Below are 20,846 nucleotides of genomic sequence, written 5' to 3'. Positions count from 1 at the left end.
GGTTGTGACGGACGCGTCCCTCCAAGGCTGGGGTGGCCACTTGGGAGAGGCGGAGATCAGAGGCCTCTGGTCTCCGGCGGAGTCCCGGCTCCATATCAACATGTTGGAGCTGCGGGCGATTCGCCTAGCACTGAAGGCATTCCTCCCCTTTGTCAACGGGAGTGTAGTGCAGGTGTTCACGGACAACACCACCGCCATGTGGTACTGCAACAAACAAGGCGGTGTGGGGTCGTGGACCCTTTGCCAGGAGGCTCTGCGCCTCTGGCAATGGCTGGAACGTCAGGGCGTGACTCTGACGGTTCAACACCTGGCAGGTTCTCTGAACGCCAGGGCGGACGAACTCAGCCGTCGGTGCTCGGTGGATCACGAATGGCGTCTGAACTCGGATGTGGCGAGAGGCCTCTTTCAGCAATGGGGAGAGCCTTGGTTAGATCTATTCGCCACAGAAGAGAACGCGCAATGTCATCAGTTCTGCGCGTTGGAGTTTCCAAGACGGCACTCGCTCGGCGACGCCTTTCGGCGCGAGTGGAGTTGCGGTCTGTTGTACGCCTTTCCGCCTATACCACTTCTGCCCAGAGTGCTGAAGAAGATCAGGCGCGACCGGGCCCAAGTTATCCTTGTGGCTCCGGACTGGGCTCGAAGGTACTGGTATCCCGAGCTACTCAGCATGACAGTAGATCCCTCGATCCGCCTGCCCCTTCAGGAGGACCTTCTGTCGCAGCAGCAGGGGACGGTCCTCCACCCGAACCTGTCCAGTCTCCACCTCCATGCGTGGAGATTGAGCGGCGACAGTTGAGGCCATTTGACTTGCCTCCTGAAGTCTGTGATGTCATTCTGGCAGCCAGGCGTCCCTCCACGAAGTCGGTATACGCCTGCCGGTGGAACAGATTTGTGGCATGGTGCACAGCAAAGGCTGTGGATCCCCTTTCTGCCCCTCTTTCCGAGGTTCTCCTCTTCCTTCTTTCTCTTGCCCAGCAGGGCTCTGCTCTGGGCACTATCAAGGGCTACCTTTCTGCCCTTTCCGCCTTCTTAAGGCTACCTGATCAGCCATCTTTATTCAAGTCCCCTATTGTGTTAAGATTCTTGAAGGGCATCACGCACATGTATCCTCCAACCCCGTTCGTGATGCCTCAGTGGGACTTGAACCTGGTTTTGACTTTCCTGATGTGCGCTCCCTTTGAGCCCCTTCATTCCTGTCCTCTCCGTCTTCTCACCTTAAAGACGGCCTTCCTGGTAGCCATCACCTCTGCCAGGAGAGTGAGTGAGCTCCAGGCTCTTTCTATTCAACCTCCTTTCTTGTCTGTTCATCCTGATAAGGTGGTTCTTCGGACTCGACCTTCTTTCCTGCCCAAGGTAGTCTCTGCTTTTCACATTGGGCAGTCCATCACCTTGCCCTCCTTCTTCCCGCCTCCGCATCCTTCGAAGGATGAAGAGCGGCTCCATCGTCTGGACCCAAAACGTGCGCTTTCATTCTATATGGATCGCACACGCCAGTTCCGGGTGGATGACCAACTGTTTGTTGGCTACGTGGGTGAGAAGATGGGAAGGGCGGTACAGAAACGGACCATCTCTCGGTGGGTCGTCCTGTGCATCAAAGCATGCTACTCTTTGGCTCGGAAGGAGCCTCCTGTTGGGCTGAGGGCCCATTCCACTCGGGCCACGGCGGCTACTACTGCCCTGGGCCGGGGAGTCCCTTTGCAGGACATTTGCCAGGCGGCCACGTGGGCCTCGCTGCACACCTTTGCGAGGCACTACTGCCTGGACAGTCAAGTCCGGAGGGATAGCTTCTTTGGCCGTTCGGTCCTCCAGGACTTTCTGGTGTAGGTTGTATTGGTTCGCAGACCCACCACCGGGGTTGGTATTGCTGGGGTATCTATTCTAAGGTAAGGAATCTAATACTAACCTGTTTCTTTCAGATGAACAAGTTACTTACCTTCGGTAACGATATATCTGTAAGAAACAGTAGTTAGTATTAGATTCCTTACCGCCCCACCCATCCTCCCCGTTCTGCGAACTGATACCTAGGGTTAAGGACATCCCTTTCAGGGCCCTAGTTTCAAATGGCACCAGTGTTAGTTCTCACATGGCTCTGCGTGTTCTGGCGCGGAAAAGCTGTGTGCAAAGAACTGACGTCAGCGCGCGGAGGCGGCGTCTATATACTCCAGCGACGTCATCACGGCGCACGACGCCGACGACGCGGAGCCGCAGGGGACGCCTGCAGACGACGCCTACCGACGCGCAGGGGTACTGCTACGCAAAAGTTTCCGGATCCAGACTGACGCCTGGGGATATTCTAAGGTAAGGAATCTAATACTAACTACTGTTTCTTACAGATATATCGTTACCGAAGGTAAGTAACTTGTTCACCTGGACAATTGGTTGATCAAAGACTCCACTTTCCAGGAAGCACAATTGCACTTCAACAGGATAGCCGTCCTGTTGAACCGTCTGGGGTTGCACATAAATCCGATTCCTGTACAGTGCCTGCAGTACTTGGGAGCCTCCATCAATACGCTGTCGGCAAGCGTGTCTCCTTCGGAGGAGAGACGCTTATCCATCCTTCGGAAGGCTCAGGCTCTCATAGCTGCTCCATCTACAACAGTGAGGACGGTGTCTTCTCTACTGGGATCGATGGCCTCTTGTATCTTCCTAACTCCGCACGCGCGCCTACACATGAGGCCGCTACAGGAATGTTTGGAGGACCAGTGGGACCAGAGGAAAGGGTGTTGGGACGACCAGATTCAGCTGTCTCTTCACGCCCAACAATCCCTGAGATGGTGGTGCTCAGCAGAGAATCTCCTCAGAGGGGTTCCTTTCCACAAGGACATCCCTACGCAGACTATCGCGTCTCTCCTGAGCTGGGGAGCAAATTCAGACCATCTACAGATCCAGGGAACGTGGTCTCCGACAGAGTCCACGTATCACATCAATTTCCTGGAACTCAGAGCTGTTCACTTGGCACTGAAGACCTTTCATCCTTCCTTCCAGACCAACTCCTTGCTTGTGCAGACGGACAATACGACCACAATGTATTACCTCAACAAGCAGGGAGGCTCGAGATCGCGCACACTGTCACAGGAAGCGCAGGCGATCTGGCACTGACTGCTAGCCAGAGGACTGACGATAACGGCAACTCATCTGCCAGGTGTGCAGAACGTTCAGGCGGACGCCCTCAGCAGGTTGCTTCACGAAAACCACGAGTGGGCATAAACAACGAGGTGCTCGACGACATCTTCGCCATGTGGGGCACTCCAGAAGTGGATCTATTCGCCACCGCAGAAAACAGCAAATGCCACGACTTCGCCTCGAGGTATTACCAGCCGGGGACTCTGGGGAACGCGTTATGGATCAGCTGGTCGAACAGCTTTCTGTACGCTTTTCCACCCATTCCCCTGATTCCAGCGGTGCTCATCAAGCTGGCCCGGGCACGGATGATCCTCATTGCGCCGGAATGGCCCAGACAGTGGTGTTTCACGGACCTGCTTCACCGGTCAATCCTACCTCATCGGCGGCTGCCGTGTCGTCTGGACCTTCTAACGAGGTTTGGGGGGCAGATGGTGCACCCCAACCTCTCATCGCTGAGTTTGGCGGCATGGCTCCTGAGATAGTGCAATATGGCCACTTAAATCTTCCTGAGGATTGCATGGACATATTGAAGGAGGCTAAGAGGCCATCTACTAGGACCTCTTATGCTTACAAATGGAAGAGATTCTGCATCTGGTGCATGTCTAAGAACTATGATCCGACGACCTGCAAGGAGGATGTTATCCTTCCATCCATACCTTCTGCATCTAGCTCAGTCTGGCCTTAATTTTCATTCCATTAAGGTTCATCTAGCTGCATTGACTGCTTATAGAAAATGCCCTTCACAGACAATCTTCTTCCAGATTCCTGTGATTAAGGATTTTTTGGAGGGGTTGAAGAAGGTGTTCCCTCCTGTGCGGCTTCCTTCGCCTTCATGGGAACTGAATGTGGTGCTGTCCAGGCTGATGAAGGAACCCTTCGAACCTATTCATAAGGCTTCACTGAAGCACCTGTCTTGGAAGGCGGCGTTCCTGGTGGCCATCACATCGGCCCGCAGGGTGAGTGAAATTCAGGCATTGTGTTGCCAGGAACCTTATACTGTATTTCATGCTGCTTAGGTTGTTATGCGTACTCACCCTAAGTTCCTTCCCAAGTTGATTTCTTATTTTCATGTTAATCAGACTATAACTTTACCAACATTTTTCCAGAATCCTTCCACTCCAGCGGAATGGTCTATTCATTCCCTGGATGTCAGAAGGGTGTTGAAATTCTATCTGGATAAGATCAAGGATATTCGTAGATCCGACCGGCTGTTTGTCAACTATGGGTCGGTTAGGACTGGTCTGGCTACTTGGAAACAGTCTAGCTCTAGGTGGATTGTGTCATGTATCCAGCTCTGTTATCAGAAAGCGAATAAGACCTTAGGGGGTAAGCCTAATGCTCATTCTACCAGGGGCAAAGCAGCTACGACAGCTTTGCTTCGAAATGTTCCCATTGCAGAGATCTGCAGGGCGGCCACTTGGAAGTCGGTCCCCACCTTTGCTAAGCACTACTGTCTGGACTCGGATGCCAAAGCAGATGCTCAGGTTGGGCAGGCTTCGCTGGGGAATTTGTTCGCACAATAGTGGTGTTGTCTATAAAAAAAGAACCCTACTCCTGAGGCGGATAGCCGGGAGCTGCATTTCCTGTCTGCTGCTTTTTAAAATTTTAATTCTTTTGAGTGTAGTGAATTTACCTGTGTTACTTTTATTGCCCAGGAGCCTGCTGATCACGAGCAGTGTCTCCTTTACTTCTGTGTAAACACCCTCTGGCCGCCGCCATCGACGGCGTGTAACGAGGCCACGCCCCCTCACTGGCCACGCCCCCCGCCGAGTACAAAAACGCTGAATTTCGAGCGCTGTTGTAAAAAGAACCCTACTCCTGAGGCGGATAGCCGGGAGCTGCATTTCCTGTCTGCTGCTTTTTAAAATTTTAATTCTTTTGAGTGTAGTGAATTTACCTGTGTTACTTTTATTGCCCAGGAGCCTGCTGATCACGAGCAGTGTCTCCTTTACTTCTGTGTAAACACCCTCTGGCCGCCGCCATCGACGGCGTGTAACGAGGCCACGCCCCCTCACTGGCCACGCCCCCCGCCGAGTACAAAAACGCTGAATTTTGAGCGCTGTTGTAAAAAGAACCCTACTCCTGAGGCGGATAGCCGGGAGCTGCATTTCCTGTCTGCTGCTTTTTAAAATTTTAATTCTTTTGAGTGTAGTGAGTTTACCTGTGTTACTTTTATTGCCCAGGAGCCTGCTGATCACGAGCAGTGTCTCCTTTACTTCTGTGTAAACACCCTCTGGCCGCCGCCATCGACGGCGTGTAACGAGGCCACGCCCCCTCACTGGCCACGCCCCCCGCCGAGTACAAAAACGCTGAATTTCGAGCGCTGTTGTAAAAAGAACCCTACTCCTGAGGCGGATAGCCGGGAGCTGCATTTCCTGTCTGCTGCTTTTTAAAATTTTAATTCTTTTGAGTGTAGTGAATTTACCTGTGTTACTTTTATTGCCCAGGAGCCTGCTGATCACGAGCAGTGTCTCCTTTACTTCTGTGTAAACACCCTCTGGCCGCCGCCATCGACGGCGTGTAACGAGGCCACGCCCCCTCACTGGCCACGCCCCCCGCCGAGTACAAAAACGCTGAATTTCGAGCGCTGTTGTAAAAAGAACCCTACTCCTGAGGCGGATAGCCGGGAGCTGCATTTCCTGTCTGCTGCTTTTAAAAATTTTAATTCTTTTGAGTGTAGTGAATTTACCTGTGTTACTTTTATTGCCCAGGAGCCTGCTGATCACGAGCAGTGTCTCCTTTACTTCTGTGTAAACACCCTCTGGCCGCCGCCATCGACGGCGTGTAACGAGGCCACGCCCCCTCACTGGCCACGCCCCCTGCCTCCCCACACTATAACATGTGCCATTGGAGGAAGCGCAGCGGACGAGCGCAGCGGGAGCGCCGTTTGCACGCCGAAGGCGCGCCTAAGGCGGGCCCGTCTTCGCCCGTCCTCGCCTCTCGCCAGTCCCCCTGCTCCTACTCCGCCACCACCCCTCCATTACGACAAAGAGCAATTACTTGCCTGGAACCCTGGTCTGTCCTGCGCTAACATTACGGGTAGGCCCGGTCTCACCTGCCTACAATGTCAAACCTGCAATTTTACTACTGCTAAACCTTATCCCATTCGACAGCTACAAGAACCGGATAAAACCACCTCCATTACGATCCTTCACCTGAACGTGAGATCGCTAGCCAAACACCACCTTGAGGTTAATACCCTCATTATGGATGAAAATCCAGACATCCTCTTCCTCTGTGAAACATGGCTACGGGATGGCACCTCTACCATTCCCAACCTTACGCTACCAGACGACTATCTTATGTCGACCATTAACAGAGATGGAAGAGGAGGCGGTATCGCTATAATTTATAAAAAAATGTTTTCTTGCTCATTCGCCAAGGAAGACTTGCCAGACTGTGAAAGCGCCCACTTTAAAATCGCCATAAATCCTAATTTCACTGTGTCAGGTCTCTACATCTACCGCCCACCTGGCCCCGCGTCAAAATTCATTGAGGCTCTCCTTGAGACAACAACCACTTTAATCACTAAAAATTCAAACTTTACGATTCTAGGAGATCTCAATCTTCATTTTGACCTGTCAAACGACGCGACGATCAAAAATCTCCTCGCAGATCTCTCCGCACTTCAACTTAACTCCTTTATCTCCACTCCAACGCACCTAGCTGGTCACATCCTAGACCCAGTTTTCTCAAACCTAGAGAAACTTACCTCAGAGCCACCCTTACCGATGGGCTGGACGGATCATTCCCTTATTAAATTGGCCATTCTGGTCAATAAAAGTAGGCACAATACGGCACCGATCCGCCGTTTAAAAAGACCATGGCATAAATTATCTCGCAATGACCTCCACACCAACCTAGGGGAATTCCACCATGACATCAACTCTGACATCAACGGCAATTACAGTGCGTTTCACGAGTGGATCACAGGCGGATTAGATAGCCTCATTCCAGCGAAATGGGCAAAAGGACGTAACTCTCCATCCAACCCCTGGTACAACGATACTCTTAAAACCTCACGCAAAGAGTGCAAAAAGGCGGAGCGCCTCTGGTGAAGGGAATATAACAAGGAGGATAAATCAAATTACCTACTTCTACAAAAAGCGTACCACAAAGCCATCCGTGCTGCGCGAACCGCTTTTTACACCGAAAAAATTGAATCTAGTTCCACCCCTGCTAAAGAAGTCTTTAAGCTCGTGCAAGAACTTCAGAGCAGCAAAGCTCCCCTCCCTAGCATTTCCTCCGAGCAACAATGTGAAGAACTCGCTAGGTTCTTTGTCGACAAGGTACAGAAAATTTACACTTCTTTTCCTCAGCACTCCCCTAGCACTACCAGTAGTCCCTCCTTTCCCCCCAACTACCCAAATTTGACTTGCATTCCGGAAATATCTGATGACACCCTCATCAAACTATGTAAAAAGGTCAAATCTGGTTCCCCTGCGGACCCTATGCGCCCGGCGCAATTCTTAGTCACTCAACTTCTTCCTACCAGCACTTACTGCTATCCTGAACCTCTCCTTCACTTCAGCGTGTGTACCATCTGCCTGGAAGCAAGCGTGGGTTTCGCCCATCATCAAGAAACCCACCCTAGACCCATCAAAACCGGAGAACTTTCGTCCAATCTCCCTGCTTCCATGGCTGTCCAAACTCGCTGAAGCGCATGTCAACAATACTCTATCCCAGCACATGGTTAAAAACAACATCCTGGACCCATCGCAAAATGGGTTTAGACCAGGCCATAGTACTGAGTCCGCTCTCTTAGCCACCACAGAGCACCTCCGAACGATTTTAGACGCCGGTCAAAGTGCTGCGCTGATTCTTTTGGATCTCAGCGCGGCCTTTGACACGGTATCCTATGACATCCTGCTCAATCGTTTGGAGACTTTTGGAGTATCTGACCATGCTTTGGACTGGTTCCGATCATTTCTCGAAAACAGATCCTTTCGAGTCTCTGCCCCTCCCTTCTTATCCAAACCCCACCCCATTACACAGGGAGTGCCGCAGGGCTCTGCGTTGAGCCCTTCCCTTTTTAATCTTTACGTCCAGCCTTTGGCGGCAGTGGCCAAAGAGTGGGGCTTGACATTAGTATCATACGCCGATGATACACAGCTGGCCATCGCCCTCTCAGAAGGTCCCTCTAACTCATCCTTTAACTTCACAAACGGACTCTCTGCGGTCGCCCAATGGATGACAATGAATTGTCTACAACTCAATGCTGGTAAGACAGAGGTGCTACTTCTTGGCAAAAACACCAGCCTCTGGAATGAGCACTGGTGGCCGCCTTCCCTGGGCACCATCCCCCTCCCCAAAACCCTAGTGAAAAATCTGGGCGTCTGGATGGATGCCGCACTCAACTTTCAGGCCCATACTAAAAAAGTGGCCGGCACCTGTATTGGCCTGCTGAGGAGCCTCAGCCACATATTAGGCTTTTTCGACGCTAAAACTCGCCAACTTATTATCCAAGCCACCATCCTTTCTCGACTAGACTACGCCAATGTACTCCTTCTTGGCGCCAACAAAAGTGAGAAAGCACGACTCCAACGAGTGCAAAACTCTGCGGCTAGAATTCTGGTCGGCCTCCCCCGCAGATGCTCAGCCAGAGCGACTATCAAAAAACTACACTGGTTACCCGTTGACTCTAGAATCAAATTCAAGACCCTCATTATGTCCTTCAAAATCCTCAAACTCAATACCCCTCCTCTGCTTCAACCACTTCTCATTCCCTACACACCGGCACGGAATCTAAGATCCTCTAACCAAAACCTTCTATGCGTCCCACGCATAAAACTCTGCCGCATGGGCGGCCGTTCCTTCAGGGTCCTTGGAGCCAAGCTGTGGAATGACTTGCCGCAACATATTCGCTCCATAGAAAGCCTACCGGTATTCCGGAAAGCAGTAAAAACATTTCTATTCCCTCTTCCGTAAATTTCCCTTCATCCTTGTTCTCCGCTCAGGCTAGGATCTGGGTTTTTTCAGCGCCGGGACGCCTCATTGCTGGGGCAGCTGTTTGCGCTCTACCAAACTATAGAATAGAATAGAATAGAATTTCTCCACCGCTGGGTTGTTTTTGGATGGGCTTGCCATTCTATTCACTAGATTATGACTATACACAGAGATCCCCTAATACAGAAGGAGTAGTTTCTTACCTGTAACTCCAGTTCTGAAGTAGGGGTATCTCTGTTATAGTCAAGAGCGCCCGCCCTCTTCCCCGGTGGAGAAAATGGTACTGTGATGTATGCTGCAGGCCTTGCTTTATGCACCTTCAAAAATAACTGAAAGTAAAAGGAAGGGGATGAGCATACTGGGATACCGAGGGTCTCCAGAGAGTTCCTTAAAGGCACGGTATCCCTTTTCCAGACACATAATGGCAGGCTATGGAGGCTTGTCTGTCCTTTCCTTCCTCTCTATCATTCCAAGGATTTGGTGAGGGGAGAAAAGTTTCTCTATGTGTGAAACTTGACAGATTATGTTAAATGTGTTATTGGTGTTATATCCTTGGGATTTCTAGTTGAAGTACTGGACAGTGTAGCCTTGTAGGTACAGGCTGCATTATTGTCCTTAATTTTCTCTTAAGTGTCTATGCAGGACTGCAATGAAGACAGTTTAAGAGATTATTTTTGATTGCTTCGGGGTCCACGCACGTGGGCGGGACTATTCACTAGATTATGACTATAACAGAGATACCCCTACTACAGAACTGGAGTTACAGGTAAGAAACTACTCCTTCTAACACTACTTATGGACCCACCCCTTGAACCATCACAAAATTGCCCCCTCCAGATGTATCTGGAAAAGTTGCTTTCTTAATTGCTATCACCTCACTAAGGCATTGTTGATCTTCATGCACTAACTTTAGAAGAACCTTTCTTCCAGCTTCATAGGGATAGGGTGGTTCTTCGTAGCAATCAAAAATTCCTTCCAAAGATAGTATCCCCTTTCCACATTAACCAACCTGTTGAGCTACCTGTTTTCTTTCCTCAACCAGATTCTGTAGCAGAAAGAGCTCTTCATACACTAGACGTTAAAAGAGCATTTATGTATTATATTGACAGGACAAAGATTTTTGCAAAACAACTTTGTTGTGGTTGCTCCCCCTCATAAAGAGAAATCCATTTCAAAATCTGCGATTTTTAGATGGATAGTTAAATGTATCTAGACATGCTATCTCAAAGCCAAAAGGACTTTGTACACCCTAGAGCATACTCTACATGTAAATTGGGGGCATCTATGACTTTGTGAGGCAGCATTCCCATAGCTGAAATTTGGAAAGTAGCTACATAGTCTACACCACACACATTTACCAAGCACTATTGATGTTTTAGCACGCCAACAAGCTAATGTAGGTCAGGCGTTGTTACGTACACCTTTTCAAACAACTGTACCGTCCACTGGTTAGCCACCGCCTCGAAGAAAAACAACCTGCAAACATCCGGACACAACACTAGATGGCAAGACTGTTCAAAGCATGTGAATCTACAGCACTACATGCCAAGAATAGATGCTTACAGGGTAAGTAACATAATTATCCATCTACTTCCTTGTGCTAAATATAATCGGCTAGTATTCCACATTGAACAGTATAAAACTTAACAAATGTCATAAAATAAACGATAAAGAAATTCCTTTAACTTGTAAAATTAGATGGATGGGATGTGGCTCTAAGATGAAGACGCATCTCAGGTGTTTAAAAGGCACTTTCAATTATGAGTGCTGTATCAATCCTGTCAACGCCTATTAGAAAATCGTAGCTTTTTTCTGTAACATCAGTGGAGCAAACGTCTTTCAGAAAATTATGGCTATGCTCAAACCCAAATCCCATTCGTGGTAGTTTTAAGAGGTGGCAGGGTAATCTGGGGCATTTCTACTGTAACTCTCAATATAGAGACAAATATGTCTGGCTCCATCAAAGACATGCTGGCTTCAGCCCTTTGATGTGATCTGAACGGCAATGTCCTCTGTAGTCTCTGTGAACTTCCGTCAAGTTCCATTTAAAGTTCTCAACTTCGGCACGTTCACAATAACATCCTGTCTGTTGACGACTGTTAGGTTAAATGGGGGGGCGGACAGGTGGATGCGTAGTTATGCAGATGCCAGAGGAGCATGAGAGGACCAAGCCGGAATGTTTTAAAGTTTCCAGTACATCCACCACTTTCCACCTGTTGGGAATAAAGAACTTAGTCGGTGAGTAACCTATATATGTTTGTGTGGAGGGTGCTGTTCATTCTTCACTGAGTAAAGCAGGATGGGTTATTTGAGGTCATGCTTTGTTTTTCTTATAGCTGACTTCAATTGTTTTACTTGGATAGGTCGAGCTGGTGCTCGGTTTCTTTGAAAAGAGGTGGTGGCGTTGCAAGATAGGAAGTTGGGGATGTATCTGAGTAGTAAGCGTTTATATTTTACTCTTTGCCAGGAGTTAACTAGTCAAGTGAAGGTAAATGGTTGTCTTTTTTTGTGAATGACCTTAACTTGCCCCAGTATTGGAACTTTCATAGATCCCCATGCTTATGAATCATTCCCCGTCGTCGGAATGGGAGTCTCGATAACAAAAATTACATAGCAGTAGGTACAAAAGAGAAAGAAAAAGGCCTAGGCCTCATTCCCTTTTGTAGCATATCCGCCTCTTTTTGTAAAAGAGACCAAACTAGGCATCAGCCAATCAGAAGAGCCTCACCCCATAGAACCCTCCTGAAGGAACCTCAGATTTTCTACCGCACGTTGTGCTTAGGGAGTCTCCTTTGAGCTCTGCTCATTTTCTACTATTGTGAGGTTTTTCTTCAGGATTGTTGGGTATTTCTTCTGAAATGTCTGACCAGGAGAAGGCGGCTCTTTTCAAGTCATGTTCCACCTGTGGCAAGAAAAGGCTGTATGTGGAGGACAGGCATAAGGACTGCATATACTGCCTGTATACGGATCATAAGGCTGCGAACTGCAAGATCTGCCGCACCTTTTCTACAAAGACTCTCTGTGATTGTGAGGGTCGCCTCCTCACTTGGCTCCAGAAATTGAAGTCCAGGAAAGAGACGGTGTCAATTGACAGTGAGGATTCTTCAGCTACATCATCCAGAAGGTCAGTCAAGAGGGGCAGGGTTTCCCCTTCACCTTCTGTGGAGCATCCAGCAAAGGCCTCAAAAAAGCCCCCCGTGAGTCTGAGTGCCAAAGTCCTGTAAAATCTCCTCACCATGGTGCAAAGGAGAGGGAAGTACCATCTACACCTTCAGGTGTGTTGATGGCTGCTACAGCTTTCAAGAAACTATCTTCTCTGTCATCTGAGAAGTCAGAGAAATTCTCCAAGTCGTCGACGACGCTACAGAACGCTCCGTCAACGAAGGCGTCGAAATCCAAGGTATCTAAGGTGGTACCATCGACGGGCTCATCGACTGTACAGGCGACGTCAACGATGGTGACAGCGACGTCGACGAGAATGTTGACGGGGATTTCAACGGTCGTCAGCAATCCGTTCGTCGACGGAGACTCTTCCGTTGACGACATCGACGACTAGCTTACCTGTATCTTCTCCATCGACCACGGTACCGTCGACGATGGAGTCGACGGAGAAAATCACTATTTCCTTGAGAAGGATAACTCCAGACATGACGTCTCCAAGGAGGGTTGCCCCCTTGCCTCCCGCTTTGTTGCTTGAAGAGGATAAAGAGGATCCTGATGAAGAGGATCAGGACTCTTTTGGGTATGCGAACAGCCCATCTCAACTGCTAGTAAAATGTCAAGAAACAGATTCTGAAGGCGAGTTTCTTCATGAATGTTCTTACCAGTACTCTTCTCAACGTCAGGAGTCTACAGGCCAAGAGATGGTGTCTGTTACTTCCTCTCTCTTGGCGGAACTCCATGGCATGCTGCAGGACTATAAAACCAGATTCTCTCAGGTGACATCTCAGCCTGCCTCTATCCCAGCAGTTCAATCTTTGCCTGCCCCTACCACTCCAGTGGTCGTGTCTCCAGAGTTTCCAACCCAGGTGTTCTCTCAGCCTCAAACACCTGCTCCGAATATGCCTTTACCACAACCGGATTTACAGGATGATTCCTCGGATGAGGATCAGGATTTTGATGGCAGACCTAATCAGGGTTTAAAATGGGATGAGTATGTAATCCCGGACCCAGCGTCACCTTGTCCCGACCCGGTGGATTCTCCCCCAGCGGATGTCGGGGGGTTCCATAAGTTAATGGAGAGAGCATCTAGCAGATTCCAGCTGCCTATGCCTTCCGTTCAGACGGAGTGTTTTCTCTATGACTTTAAGGAGCCATATAAGAAGGTAACCCGATCTATACCCATCGTGGAGCATGTGTGGAGTGAGCGTCTCAAGGCTATGAAGAACCTAGCAACTGTTGTTCAGGTCTTGCCATGCCTGGAAAAGGAGTATAAGGCACCTGTTGATGGTCCTGTGTCCTTGACTGGACACCCAAAAACGGACTCTGTGATATCGCAGGCGGCACAGAGGAAGTCTGTGCTATATAAAAATGCATAAAAAAATAAATAAATAAGTCCCGCAACCCTTCGGCACCCCTTACTACTCCTCCTGATAAAGAGGGCAGACGACTCAATAACGCTGGGAAAAGATTCTCTTCAATGGCTAGTCTCCTACTCCGGGCGGCAAATGCTTTGACGATACTGGACAGATATGATCGCCAGTTACGGTGTGACCTTTCACTTTACTTGGATCAGCTTCCCCAGGAGGCAAAGGGTGAAGCCAAGAAAATACTGCTAGAAGGAGAAGCAACATCAGCTGTAGTGATAGATTGTGCTATGGACATTGCCACTACAGCTTTTCGTTCACTAGCGGGTGCAGCGGTTCAGCGTCGCCAAGGATGGCTCAGAGTGATGTGGTTTCAATGGAGAGGCATTGTTCGGTAAACACATAGATGATACTCTCCAAGAAATAAAGAAGGATACAGAGACGGCTAGGTCTCTTGGTACCCTTCAATACCGGAAAGCTCCTTTCAGAGGTGCCAGAGGGAGAAGTACCAACACATATAGAGGCTCATAGCAACAGCAAAGGTACCCTTCTTATGGATCGACATCGCAATCATACCGTCCGCTCTATCACCAAAAACAAGGCCAAGCCTTGTCTTTCTCTTGATAGAATGCATGAGGAAAGCAGAACCGCCAAGGACGTGATGCGTCCAAGAGGCAATAGCTGCGTTCTGGCTCTGCCTACTGTACCCACCTCCACAACATCTGTAGGAGGCAGGGTATCTCAAAACCTCCACAACTGGTCACAGATAACATCGGTGTTCAACATCATTCGAAAGGGCCATACTTTGGAGTTCACACAAATCCCATCATCCAAGCCCCCTGCTGCCATTCCATCAAAACATCTGCGTCTCTTGCAGCTCGAAGTTCATCAGATGCTCCTAAAGGGAGCTGTGGAGCTGGTCCCCTTCTCTCAAAGAGGGGAAAGAAGGCGCTAGAGAAATGGCGCCCTATTTTAGACCTCCGGGAGCTCAACACCTATCTCATTTCCCAATCCTTTAGGATGGTCTCGCTTCAGGACATAGTGCGTCTCATCAATCCAGGGGATTTCATGGCCACGCTCGATCTCGAAGATGCGTATTTTCACATACCCATTCACCCAGCTCACAGGAGGTTTCTACGGTTTACAGTAGCCAAGTTTCTATGGTTTACAGTAGCCAAGAGCCACTTTCAATTCAGGGTTCTGCCCTTCCGACTTCGCTGTGCCCCAAGGATCTTTACCAATGTGCTGGCTCCGGTGGCGGCTTTCCTACGAAGAAATAATTTTCAAGTCTTCTCTTACCTGGACGACTGGTTGCTGAAGGCCCTGTCCAGGGAAGCTGCGATGGAAGCTGTCAACGCTTGTACAAACCTATTTCAGAATTTGGGTCTTACTCTCAACCGGGAAAAATCATCTCTGATTCCGTCCAGGACAGCGCGTTTCCTCTGAGCCATCTTGGACACAAATCTCAACAAAGCTTTTCCATCCCTAGAAAGACCAGCAAAACTACAATCCATGGCTCTGCAATTAAGGAAAAGAAAGTCTCTTTCAGTTCGCCGTTACAAATACTTTCTGGGGGTAATCTCTTCATGCATCCCCCTCATACCTCACTGCAGATTGCGGATGCAGACTCCAGGAACAGTTAGACAGACAATGGGAGCAAGTTCACGGTTCATTCGACGACAAAGTGATGATTACTGTTGCAATGATAAGAGCAGCCTTGTGGTGGACGAAGCAGGGAAACCTTTCCCAAGGTCTATCCTTCATAAGTAATCCAGCTCCGCAAGTAGTAACAACAGATGCCTCACTGGACGGCTGGGGAGCGGTTCTTCAGGATCTTCAGGTCAGCGGGCATTGGTTGCCCCAGCACCATCTTCTTCACATCAACCTCCTAGTACTAAGGGCTGTTAGGCTAGCACTGCCAGCGTTTCTTCAACGATTGCAGGGGTCGGCGGTTCTCGTCCGGACGGATAACACCACGGTCATGCATTACATAAACAAGGGGGTACCAGATCTCTGCCGTTGTCGCGAGAGGCCCAGAAGATTTGGGAATGGGCTATTTTTCACAAGGTATCGCTTCAGGCAGAACATCTGCCAGGTGTTCTAAACAAAAAGGCGAACAGACTCAGCAGGATGTCGTCCGTCACCCACGAATGGAAACTGAATCAGGTGGTTTTGGAGATTGTTCAACAAGAAATGCCAGTTTTACGCAAGCAAGCTTCACCATCGAGGGTCATTGGGGAATGCACTTTCGATAGCTTGGTCGAAAGCATTTGTGTACACCTTTCCTCCCATTCCGTTGATCCCACGGCTTCTCAGGAAGATCAAAGCGGAGCCGTACAAGATGATTTTAATAGCCCCTGCTTGGCCGAGACAGTTCTGGTTCACGGAACTTCACCTTTTGTCTCTCGACCCTCCTCTTCCACTGCGGACAATTCCGAACTTCTCACGATGACCCGTGGGCGGATTTGGCATCCGGATCTAGAATCCTTGCACCTGACTGCATGGCTCCTGAACATCGAGAATTCATGAACCTTCCCATCTCAAATGAAATAAGAGAAGTTTGGTCTCAAGCTAGAGCTCCTTCTACGAATAAAACTTACCGTTTAAAATGGAAGAGATTTTGCATTTGGTGCAGTAAAGAAAGTCTGGACCCTTTCTCTTCTCAGCCTCATCAACTTCTACCTTATCTCTTGTCCTTGGCTAAAACAGGATTGGCTCATTCATCCATAAAAGTTCACTTAGCAGCGATCTCTCGCTACAGGCGGTCTGCAAATGGACCTTGTCTTTGGTCTTCAAGAATAATCAAGCAGTTTCTCAAGGGTTTATTCCGAGTTTTTCCACCGGTGAGACCTCCGCCTCCCACTTGGCATTTAAATTTGGTTCTCCAACAGCTCATGAAAGATCCCTTTGAACCAATTCATTGGGCGGACATGAAATTTTGGTCGTGGAAATTGGCTCTCCTTCTTTTCCTCACATCGGCGAGACGCATTGGGGAATTGCAGGCTCTCACAATACAGGAACCTTTTCTCCAGTTCAAGAAAAATACCGTGATTTTAGGAACTAATCCGAAGTTCATACTTAAAGTGCCTTCAGACTTTCACCTAAATAAGCCTGTGATTCTCAAATCATTCTTTCCTCACCCTTCCACACCAGCGGAGAGGTCACTCCATTCTCTGGATGTGCAGCGGTGCTTGAAATTTTATTTGGATCGCACCAAAGGGTTTCGCGAATCTTCACAATTATTCATTGCTTTTGGTGGTCCACACAAGGGCCTTTCTCTTTCAAAGCAGAGTATTTCAAGATGGATCTCCAGTGCCATTCTATATTGCCACTCAACAGCGGGCAAACCGCTGGATAGAAGGATCAGAGCACACTCCATAAGATCTGTTGCTTCATCTACAGCTCTCTTTGCAGGAGAACACATCAGAGACATTTGCAGAGCTGCGACCTGGAGCAGCATACACACCTTTACGAAGCATTACTGCTTGGAATCCTTGACTCAGGAGGACACAGCTGTGGGCCAGGCAGTCCTGAGGAACCGTTTCCACTGATTGGTGAGCTTTCCTTACTATCCCTCCTTCCTATTACTGCAAATTTTGTATCTCATGTTAGTACAAATGGCTTTTCCATTGTCTATATACTTATTCTCTTATGAAAGTATGCATACTGAGATATTTATATATTTATGCCACAAAATGTGCTTTATTGCTTACTGCTAGCTACTCTGATACAAAAGCATGGGAATCTATGAAAGTTCCAATACTGGGGAAAGAAAACAAGTTACTTACCTGTAACTTTGGTTCCCCAGTATTGGTAACTTTCATAGATTCTCATGTGCCCACCCTCCTCCCCGAGGAAAGCTCAGCCTTCAGCAGCTGTGGTTACTGTTACACAACGGCTACGAAAATCTGAGGGTCTAAAGTTCCTTCAGGAGGGTTCTATAGGGTGAGGCTCTTCTGATTGGCTGATGCTTAGTTTGGCCTCTTTTACAAAAAGAGGCGGATATGCTACAAAAGGGAATGAGGCCTAGGCCTTTTTCTTTCTCTTTCGTACCTACTGCTATGTTATTTTTGTTACCAAGACTCCCATTCCGATGATGGGAAATGATACAAAAGCATGGGAATCTATGAAAGTTACCAATACTGGGGAACCAAAGTTACAGGTAAGTAACCTGTTTTCTTCTTGATGGATAGTATTGCATATATTAGTGGAGGTTGCAGAGAACCTTCTTTCAGTCTGTTAGCTCTCCAGTCATGATAGCCAGTTTTGCAAATTTACATTAATAGTATAATAATTAAATTGTCATCCAAAATGTCAGTTTCTCTCGCTGTTAATGTGTTCTGAAATTCTTGTTGATTTTTTTCCCCAGATGAATCTTTCTGCACCACCAAGGGGACGTGATCTGATCATGGTGTAGGGAATACCGGATATCCTCAGTGATTCTTTGATGTGCAGTACCTTGTCTAAAATGGAGACTCAGAAGGACATTTTCAAAGCCTCTGTACCCAACATCTGCCACTGAGTGGGAATCTGTTACTCGTGAGAACAGGAGTGTGCTGGCAGTTGTTGGGAAACTGTATACGGAGGGATGTGCTTTGGAGGAATTTAGAAGTGTCCCGATAAGCTCTTGCCATGCCTGGAGGAAATGTCTAAAATAAAACATTGCTCAGTCGGTTTCTGTGTCTTTTGAGAAGCAGTGGACATCTGAGTAGCGTGGAAGGGTTCTATTTAAATTGACTTCAGTCTTATCCAGGCCTATGCCTGAAACAGGGGACTCGTACCTCTGGTCAGTGGTGTTCTTTTAAGAACAGAATGCGCAATAGATGGGGGTTTGTTCTTAACTCTTCTTCCATGGCGAGAAAACCATCCTGGTCTGATACTCACCAGCTGGCCTATACCCGTCATACCACTTTGGGATCGATTAGCCGAGCTTTTAGTGACCATCTAGTGTACCAATCAGTGAAAACTTGTATTTTGTGCCAGTTAGGCAGTGTACTTGTACACTTAGTTTTACAACAGTGCAAATGTATATGACCTGTCCATAGGGCTGTATGCTCAAGTGTTGATAAGGACCTGACTTGGTCAAATACCATATGTAGAGGCTCTGCAGGCATATACTTGTAGCTGCAAGCACGTGAACTGCTTTGTATCAGGATCCTTTCCAGGCATTTCAGTGTGCCCCTAAATTACATGTCTGTAAAGTTCCTCGGTGTGTTTGTGGACTAAGACATGTACTGCTGCTATCAGCTGGCTTCGAGGAAACTTCTCTTAAGTACTGTTCTGCATAACGCAGCACTGCAGGAAACGTGTCTGGGATCCATGTGGAGAACTTCTCACAGGTGATATTGTGACCCAGTACTCTGTTTATCAGCGGCTTTCAGAACAAGGAATGGTTTATAACGTCCAGTAGCTGAGTACTCTCTGCCCTCCCTCATTTTTATCTTCAGTTGCTCCTCCGTCACTATGTTGACCTCTCTCTTGGTCAATTTCCTCTTTCCTTAATTTCACTCCTATGTCTTCTCTCCCTGTTTTTTTTCCTTGGTATTTTTGTAAGTTGCCCTAACAGTTGAAGCAACACTCCCAAAGTTGTCTGTTCATGTAACGTTCTGTAAATTTGTTTTTCAGACTCCTCCACGTTCCTTTTTTCATCCCTGACGATGTCTAGATGCTTTAATCCGTTGTTGTGTACTAGACAATCTAGTTCTGAGCGTTCATGGCACCATTATTAAGCAATCTTAAAATGTTCTCAGTAGCTAGCATTTTGATAAAGTGTTAAAAGTTTGCAAGTATTCCAGAAATTATATATATTATACATATAAATCTATATTAAAGAAAATGTTATCATGACAAACTTTAGTTTAAAATTAAGATTTTATTTTAAGGAGGCAGTGAGCCGCTGTAAACAGTTTTGAGTGTGCCCATCATTTAACATTATGGATCCCAAGCTCAAGAACCCTAAATGCTCGGATCTCATTACCACAGCTATCTACCAAGCTCCCTCTGGCTGGACCTTCTCTTCAGATCAACTCGAATAATCTTGGAATGTCCCTGTGCCTGCTATGTTGAGTTTGGGCTGAACATTGTTAAACGGCAAACCTATTGATAATTGAACACGAGAAGGCAAGGAAATTCACATCCTGTTGTTTTTGTTATATATAGGAAAACAAGCTATTGAGTGGTCTTGTTTATCACAGTTAATGGGAACTGTCCTTCAGGTCTGCCTATTTTATCACACCCAAGTTAATTTTAGATGAATGTTCTTTTTGTACAAATAATTGTGAGAGTTTATGAAATATGCAAATTATCAAGCAATGTTTCTTGATTGCTGGGAGCTTTGTCTGGGTTGGAAACTCTCAATCTGGCCTTATGATTGAGCCCTACAGAGCTGGACCTGGCTGGTGCAATAAAGACAATGATTTTGAGGCGTGTCTTTTCTTTCAAAGTTTCGATAGATGTACTTTCATAGTTGTTAAAGGATTTTTGATTTGTCATGGGGAAGGGAGTCCCACTCTTTTGTGGTTTTCAGACGGTCAACTGGTGAATTAAGTGTGATACAAATGTGATACAGTGACTGTGCTCATTGTATGGTTTTCCACTCTACCTGAGGTCTGGGTACAAGTTTCTGCCTCGACTTGCCTTTAAGCAAAAGCTCCACAATATACTTTTAGTCCAGTGCTTCAAATCGGTGACAGGACATAAAACTGAATGAACAATTTATTTTGTGCTTTAACACCCCTGAGGAATCGATCCATGGAGGGTAAAACACATTTCTGTTGGGGTCTTGCAAGGAGTCAACAGGCAGTGCACCTCCTTTCTTTGCATTAAAATCGATTTGATCTAATGATTCTGTTGGTTCCTTCCTCATACAGAAAATACTTCACTAAAAAAAATACTGAAATTCAAGTTATTTCTAGTAACTAAGTCCTTCCCCCACCATGCACACTGTCATCAGTGTGATTAGTTCAGTTGTCATCACAATTTTTATCGATGTGTCGGAACATGTCATGAGTGTAACGTGAGGTCATAAACAGTGCACGGCTAAAACTGTTAAATTTCAGTGGGTTATTTTTGGTCTTTTTTTTTTTAGTTTAAAACTTTCTGTTCAAACTGCCATTTATTCAGAACTATAATGTCACTTGAACGTTTGTTTGTTTCCAGTTAATATCCATGGTATTTTTTTTGCAAAGTAAAATATCATTACGTTATCCAGTATTAGGGGTGTATTTCATAGATTCACATGCCTGAATC

General features: G+C 47.4%; 1 protein-coding gene across 7 annotated transcripts in view; it reads left to right on the top strand.

The window, feature by feature from the left end:
• USP36 (ubiquitin specific peptidase 36) overlaps positions 1-20,020 on the top strand; it is a 755,622-nt gene extending 735,602 nt beyond the window's left edge. For 5 of the 7 annotated variants that reach the window (XM_078653945.1, XM_078653948.1, XM_078653950.1 and 2 more), the window contains one exon: positions 17,968-18,104. The gene's annotated coding sequence lies outside the window, so the exon portion shown is untranslated. Of the gene's footprint in view, positions 1-17,967 lie in introns of all 7 variants that reach the window. The other 2 variants (XM_078653946.1, XM_078653951.1) reach the window with 1 other exon arrangement.
• Positions 20,021-20,846: the final 826 nt, after the last annotated feature.

This window comes from Lissotriton helveticus, chromosome 7 (assembly GCF_964261635.1).
Source record: "Lissotriton helveticus chromosome 7, aLisHel1.1, whole genome shotgun sequence".
In the NCBI taxonomy this organism is placed as follows: Eukaryota; Metazoa; Chordata; class Amphibia; order Caudata; family Salamandridae; genus Lissotriton; species Lissotriton helveticus.
The sequence above is the reverse complement of the archived record's forward strand: the minus strand, read 5'-3'. Positions and strand labels throughout refer to the sequence as shown.